This window comes from Mesoplodon densirostris, chromosome 3 (genome assembly GCF_025265405.1).
Source record: "Mesoplodon densirostris isolate mMesDen1 chromosome 3, mMesDen1 primary haplotype, whole genome shotgun sequence".
NCBI lineage: Eukaryota > Metazoa > Chordata > Mammalia > Artiodactyla > Ziphiidae > Mesoplodon > Mesoplodon densirostris.
The window spans coordinates 33,538,049-33,545,122 of NC_082663.1; the positions used below are offsets into that span (position 1 = coordinate 33,538,049).

Below are 7,074 nucleotides of genomic sequence, written 5' to 3' on the forward strand. Positions count from 1 at the left end.
GCAGGCCCCAGCTCCTTGGGACCACAGGCATAGGGCACCCCGAGGGGCAGGATGGCAGGGGCTGACCATTCAAGGCATAACCACCTGGTGGTCAGGCTGGCTTGAATTAGGGAAGAGCACGGAGCCTGTAAGGCGGCTGAAGTTTCCGTTACCTGGAGACGCTACTTCCACAAAGGCAATAAAACTAACTCTTGGATTTGGGGTTGCTGCCACTCTGAGAGCTACTGAAAAAAGTCCTTGGGCCAATGATAGCACCAGCATAGAGTGGTAATAATGAAGACACCCACCAATAACTTGCTTAAAAACCCACAAAGGTCAATGCCATACTCAAACTAAAGAGAGCCACCCACCAGCTGCAAGTTGGCAGGTGAGGCCAAAATGGGAAGAAAAGGAAACAAGACCACCCTGCGAAGGTACGGTGGGTGGAGCCAAGGCTGCATGAAACCTCGCAAGAAAAACAGTACCTCACTCTGGCAAGCCAAAGAGGAGCAAAGTGATGAAGAAAAGGTGAGGAAGGCAAAGCCTTCTCTTTGTTGTTATGAGAGGGGGTGCACCATTCCTGGAGAATACCAGGTCCAGGCGTGGAGTGAATGGAGCAAGCTCCTATTCCAATTCCCAGCTTCAAATATTTGCTCCATTTACTGTATTGTCCTCAGATATTAACCTGATGAGAGCAGATACTACACTTGATCATAGCCAAAAGGCCCGGAAGCGATTCTTTCCTGTAATTCTTTTTTTTTTTTTTTTTTTTTTTGCTGTACGCGGGCCTCTCACTGCTGTGGCCTCTCCCGTTGCGGAGCACAGGCTCCGGACACACAGGCTCCGCGGCCATGGCTCGCGGGCCCAGCCGCTCCGCGGCATGTGGGATCTTCCGGGATCGGGGCACGAACCCGTGTCCCCTGCATCGGCAGGCGGACTCTCAACCACTGCGCCACCAGGGAAGCCCTATAATTCTTGAGCCATTATTCCAGTCCTATTTCCTGCTGCATCTAATCAATGATGTGTTGTTATAGTATGCCTATTGTTTTGGTCTTCTGAATCCATATCTTTTTTTCTCCTGAGATTAATTTCTTTCTTTCTTGTTATGTTTCCCATTATTGAGAAGTTGTGAATGGTCTTGCTGAGAAAAGGTGATAAGGACTGACTCAGATAGATAGTTGGTATTTTGAAAGGAGACCAACTACTTTTCCCACCCCCAAAAACAAATAAAGAAAAGAAAACAGAGGGACTTTTAGGGTTAGGGTAAGTAGACCATTGCTTCCTATTTTCCTATAAACCAAGCACCTTTTTCTTACCTTTCTCTTTGGGTCCAGTTTAAAAAAACAAAGCAAAACAAAAACACCCAACAAATAACTCACAGCCATTTGATTATATGTATATCTATTATATATATAATCAAATATGTGTATCTATTATATATACACATATATGTATATATATAATAGAGAGATGAGTATATGGTATGATGTATAGATTTATCTATATATATGGTATGAATACACAAGATAGACTTCTTTCTACTGCAGTAGGTGGGGTTACATAGAATGCTGGCATGTGGTAGAATCAAAAGACTTCCTAGGCCGAATGCTATCTGCAGAAGTTGCAAGGAGAAACTAAAAGACGCCAAGCAAGCAACCATACAATCAACCTCCCAAAACCTCCCTGGATCCTTACACTTATCACTGTTCCCCTGACCACAGTGTGTGGCATTTTACTTTTCAGCTCAGGGTCAAGACCTGCCCTGGACATGGCACTGGAGGTGGGATCAACTATCCCATAAGCTCTTTTAACTGGTGCCATAAACAAGCCTAGTTAATGCGCTTATAATTAAAAGGCATTTTTCTCCCACTGCCACGTTAAGTTGAATTCATTGAAGAAGTTTTTTTTTTTTTTTTTCTGCCTTTGGAAGAAAATTATCAAGCACCATGACATTTCTGGTCATCCTCATTTTATAAAAAGAGACCTTCAAATCTCCCAAGTCTTATTTCAGAAATTAGGATCTTGAGTCATAATATGTTAATTAACACTACGATTTGCATTTGCAAATAAGACTTGTACTCCATTTGCTAGAGGTGGCACTGGACAAGTCTGTCTTTGGAGAAAGGATGTGATGGGCTTCTTGCTTCTTTGCCCATCTTTCCTGTCACCCAATAGCTGTTCTTTCTGACTTGGGGCTGAAAATAGGAGAGGAAAGACAAATAAAGGGGAAAGAAAAAATCCACTTAATTGTCCTGCTGGTAAGCTGGCTTCTTGTGCTCAGAGCCTCACAGATGGTCCTCCAGACTCACAACCTGCTCGGTCCCTCGGACAGTAACAGACAACAGTTCTTTTCACCTTTGACCTATTGTTCCTATTACCCCTCAGCCTCTGATTTTCAGGTGCTTCATTTTACACAGATCCTCTCAGTCCCAATTCCCTTGTCCTCTGGCAGAAGTTCTTTTAAGCACGTCTTTAGGATCCCACATAAAACGGCCCCCAGCGGGCATCCCTTTCCCAGAGCCTCCACCTGGCTGTAGGCATGCCAGATCTTGACTTGCAGTCAGAGGGGAGCAAAGTTATCTCCTAGCCACAGTTCCCTCTGCTCCCCCAGAGCACCAGAGGGAATTTGGTATGTGTCAGAGGAAACTCCCAAACCCAGCAACAAAAGCCATTTCTCAGAGCTGTCTCCTTTGAAAACCCTCTCACTAGACTCCAAGTCAGGAGCCAGGTCTCACCCTCACCCCTTGCCATGGGGTGGAGGGTAGAATTCAAAGTATAGCTTTTTCTGTCTAAAGCTTTCTCTTAAATATTCCTCTTAATTTCCAGTTTGGGGAATCTTTTTACCCTTGAAATGGGTGAAGGCCCCAAATCATGTACCTGGGTCTGAGCAATTTCCTTTGAAATTTGCATCTTGATTTTCAGCCTCTCCCCTCACTTGATATCTGATGTTGTTTACATGGCATTTCAGTTGAATCTTCCATTTCATACCATGTGTCACCTTTTTTCAACGTTCTCTGCCCCTTTTAACAACTTCTGTGGAAATTTCTATGTTCTTATGCTGCATACTCTACCAAGTCCCCAAAATGTGTCACCTCCCTGGGGCTTAGCCTTCCTTGGTCCTCCTCTTCCCTTTTTGACATCTAACCTGTCCCAGGCCTCCCCAACAGCACACCATCATATTTTAGATTTGTGGCTTCCATCCTCAGGGCCCTGATCTTTGCTAAGGGAGCTTCAGTGACTCCTGTGAATGTTCTGTCCTGTGTTCTTTTTCCACGTGGCACTGGGCATGTTCATACACTATCAATTGAAAGTAAGAACTTGACCCAGAAGTTTTCTAAATTTGAGGATGGTTTGTTGTTGTTCTTCTTCTTGTTTTTACTTTTTAGCAAAACCCCTTTTACAAACAAAATATTTCAATCCATTTGCTAGTAAAAGTTTCAAACAGATAAAACATGAATAAGTGGGAATAAAGTGAGAGTGGGCTCCCAGAGACCACCCATCTGGCTTCCTCTGCAGCTCCATAGGCACTGATAAATCCTGGGGGCGTCAGGAAACACACTTGGAAAATCTCGACTTTTAAACAAAACGTGACTTTTAAAACGGGAGCAAAGCATGTAAGATTGATTTTGGGGAAGGGATGTGTGCCCCACAGCCCTTCAGAAGTCACACCATATGGGCTGCCTCCTCTCTATGAAAATTATTGAACGCTAGGGGTCCCAGCCCCGATTCCCTGTTTACTTCTGATACAATCAGCTTCTAAATGCCACCTCTTGGCAAGACCTCAGTGTGCCTTGGAATTTGGTTTATTTATTTCTTTAAAACCCAGGCTTCTGAAATGGAATCCCTATGAAGAGACTCATAAAGGCTAGGGCTTCTTTTCTTCAAAAACCGAAAAAACAAAACTAAAAACAAATAGCTCTCAAAACTTTATTCTGTGGATTATGTTTATGGCATTTTAATGCCATTCCTTAAATCTCTAAACCATATGAACTGCTGAGACTTTAACAGACTAATTATGCTGCTTTTGAACCTTGACTGCTAGGGACTATGTTACTGCTTTGAGTTTTAAAAGGAGAGCCAAAATGTCCCTTTACCTTTTCCATGTCAGTTTTTTTTTCCTATAAATGTACCGACACTCTGTGATATGGACATCATCTGGCCAACACAGAGGAATGGACTCAACCCTTTAGCTGTCCCACCCACCAGCCATGTGGGTGTTTAGACATTCTCATACATATTCAGATTTCCTGGTTAGGCATGTGGAGCAAATCAAGTGGTTGCTACTTAGGGAGGAATTGGCAGGATGATTTTACTTCTTTTTGGGTGAGGAAGGATTCAGGAAGAGTAGAGGGAAAAGGATTCAGAAGTAACACTAGAAAAAGAAAATAGTCTCTTTTTGCCCTCACAGTCATTTCTCTATTGGTGACCCCAGAAGAGCTGGTGTTTGTGAAATAGGACTCTAAAGGACTCTGCTCTAGTGAATAAAACAAGCTACCATGATCCTGACAGGCCACAGATTAGGCATGATCGGAGTCTGAGAGGCCTGGACCCACAAAAATTTTGGATTGATTATTTTGCATTGCCTGCACTTTATCCCTGGGAGGAATGAAGCCCAGAGCTGGGGGGGGGGGGGAAGCCAAGGAGGCTTGTGAGGGCATCTGGTGTGCTTTCCTTACCCCCTGGGGATCCTTGATTGTTGAGCAGTCTAAAGAGAGCTGAGATTCTCAGAGCTTTGTTGAGGAATGACAAATGGCCAATGTGAGCTGTGGAAGCAGCTCTCAGGAGGCATCTGCTCCGATTAACCTCTTTTTTGACATCTGAGGTGGCAAGAAACCCTCTGCACTGATTGAAAAACATTGTTTAAAACAATTGCTACCTTTAGAAAGTAACTGTTTTTACTTAAAATTTACTTCCAAAGAATGTTGGACTGAAGGATTGATATCTAATGATTAAAATCTAGTAATGAATCTCTGGAAGCCAGAAAGAGAGGAATCAGAGCTATTTCACCAAGGAGGTCAGCTCAGCTCCTCCACAAACACCCAAGAACACCCCAAACCACTTTTCTCTCTTTTGATGTTTATAGTTCACACATGCAACTTGGAACAAGAGTATGTACTGTCTTACATGGTGAATGATTGTTTTATATGTTCTGTCTTGACTCCTCAGTGATCTATTTCTTAAAGGCAGAGAACGAGAACATGGGTTACATTTTTAATATACCACACGAGGTTTCCCTGCTCAGTGCTGGGCACAGAACAGGTCCTCAGAAAATCTTAGTTTGTTGATCAGTGATTGGCAAGTCTCAGTAATTGTCAAATGCATTGAAGAGCCCAACACCAAGCCTAGGTCTCCTTCTGCTGATTGATGGTATTGGCCAAAGAAGCAAGAGCCACGGGCATTCGGTAAGCTGCGGTCAGTTTTATGGCATCCCAGGCAGAAAATTATCATCTGTTCAAAATGCTTAAAACTAACTTGTATATTAAATATGACTAAGTTTTTCTTCCTTGTCAATTTTTGTGCCTAAGTATTCTCACTGCAATATAACATAAAAGTTAACACAGACTTTGGAGCATTCACATTCCAGCTCTGCTATTTATTGGTTGTGACCTTGAGGAATTCTATAAACTCTAAATATCTTTTTCTCTCTCATTTTTTTTTTCTTTTCTCTTATCTTCAGACAGCATCCCTAAAATTGTTGCAGGATAACTTGTTTGCTTGGAAGTTAAATCTCCCACTCTACACTGTTCAGGAGACTAACCATTGATGTAGTTCAAAATTCTTCCACAGATATACACAAAAACATACCTAGATAGAGAATGATAGATAGATAGATAGATGATAGATAGATAGATATATAGATAGATAGATAGATAGATAGATAGATAGATGATAGATAGTAGAAGGTAGATTGATGATACATGATAGATTATTCTAATTACTCTCTTAAGAGGATAGATTATGCTAAAGAGAGACTCACAATCTAAACCAGGATGGGTTGAAGTGTGCAGTTTGGGATATATACTTGGGGCAGAACATTGATATTTGTACAAATGGCAGAAGCATAGAAAATGTTGAGGCAAGGAGGGGACCCGGGAGAGAGGAGAGCAGGGTGGTTGGAGTGGAGCACAGGATCAGAAGAGGAGGAAGAGCTGGGAGGTCCCCACTGGTAGAGTAGACCAGAAGGAGCTTTGAAGAGAAAAATTACTAGGAAGTTATTAATTTGTTTGCCATGGGGTATGTTGGCATCTCTCTCCTTGTGTGTCACCGTTGTGTCTTTAATAGAATACCCTTGACTGTATTATGCTCACTGAGGCTTTTCTGTGAAAGTTCTTTCCATTGGGAATATTTAGAGGACAAACTTCACTTTCTTTATCTCTAAAATGGTGATAATGATGGGGTTAGAGCATAAGCATCAAATGAGCTTATGAAATGCTGGCATATAATAAATGATTATTTTTTTACATTTTAAATACATTGTGAATTGATTTATCTATAAGTTCATAACTGCCTATGATTTTATACTTACTATTGATTAGAATTGTTTTTGTGTTGCAATATAATGAATGTTTGAGAGTGCAGGTATTGGAGTCAAACAAACCTGGGTTCAAATGCTGACTCCGCCCCTTTTTTTGTGTGAACTCAGGCAAATGCCCTCTCTTTTCTTATTTGTAAAATGGGGATTATATTCATGTCATAGAGACATGGTGAAGGGAGAAGGTTAAGGAGACAACATTCCAAGGCTGTATTACTCAAGGTTCCCAAAGGAAAAAAGATTAAACACTCAAATGGGAGTAACTGGAGGAGAATTTAAGAAAGGGACAATTTATAAAGTTGTGGGTAGGCTGTAGGGGAAGCAGCACAATGGTTGGTACTGAATCCTTAGACTAGCAATAGAGGGCATGAGAGGTGTGGAGAGGAGCAGAGAGGGGTGGAGAGAGTAAGGACTGCAATCTGGAAGGACTGTTGTGTGGGACAGAGGATAAGGGAGTCACTCGATGTGGTCCACACTGATCAGTATCTCTGGGCACAGAGCAGAGATGGAGGGCAGGATGGAGATGGATACAGAGAGGCATGGAAAGTGTCTAACATGAAAAT

The 7,074-nt window shown here is 42.2% G+C and overlaps 1 pseudogene; it reads right to left on the reverse strand.

Moving 5' to 3' along the window:
• Positions 1 to 543: 543 nt before the first annotated feature.
• LOC132487303 (U2 spliceosomal RNA) lies at positions 544 to 716 on the reverse strand (annotated as a pseudogene).
• Positions 717 to 7,074: the final 6,358 nt, after the last annotated feature.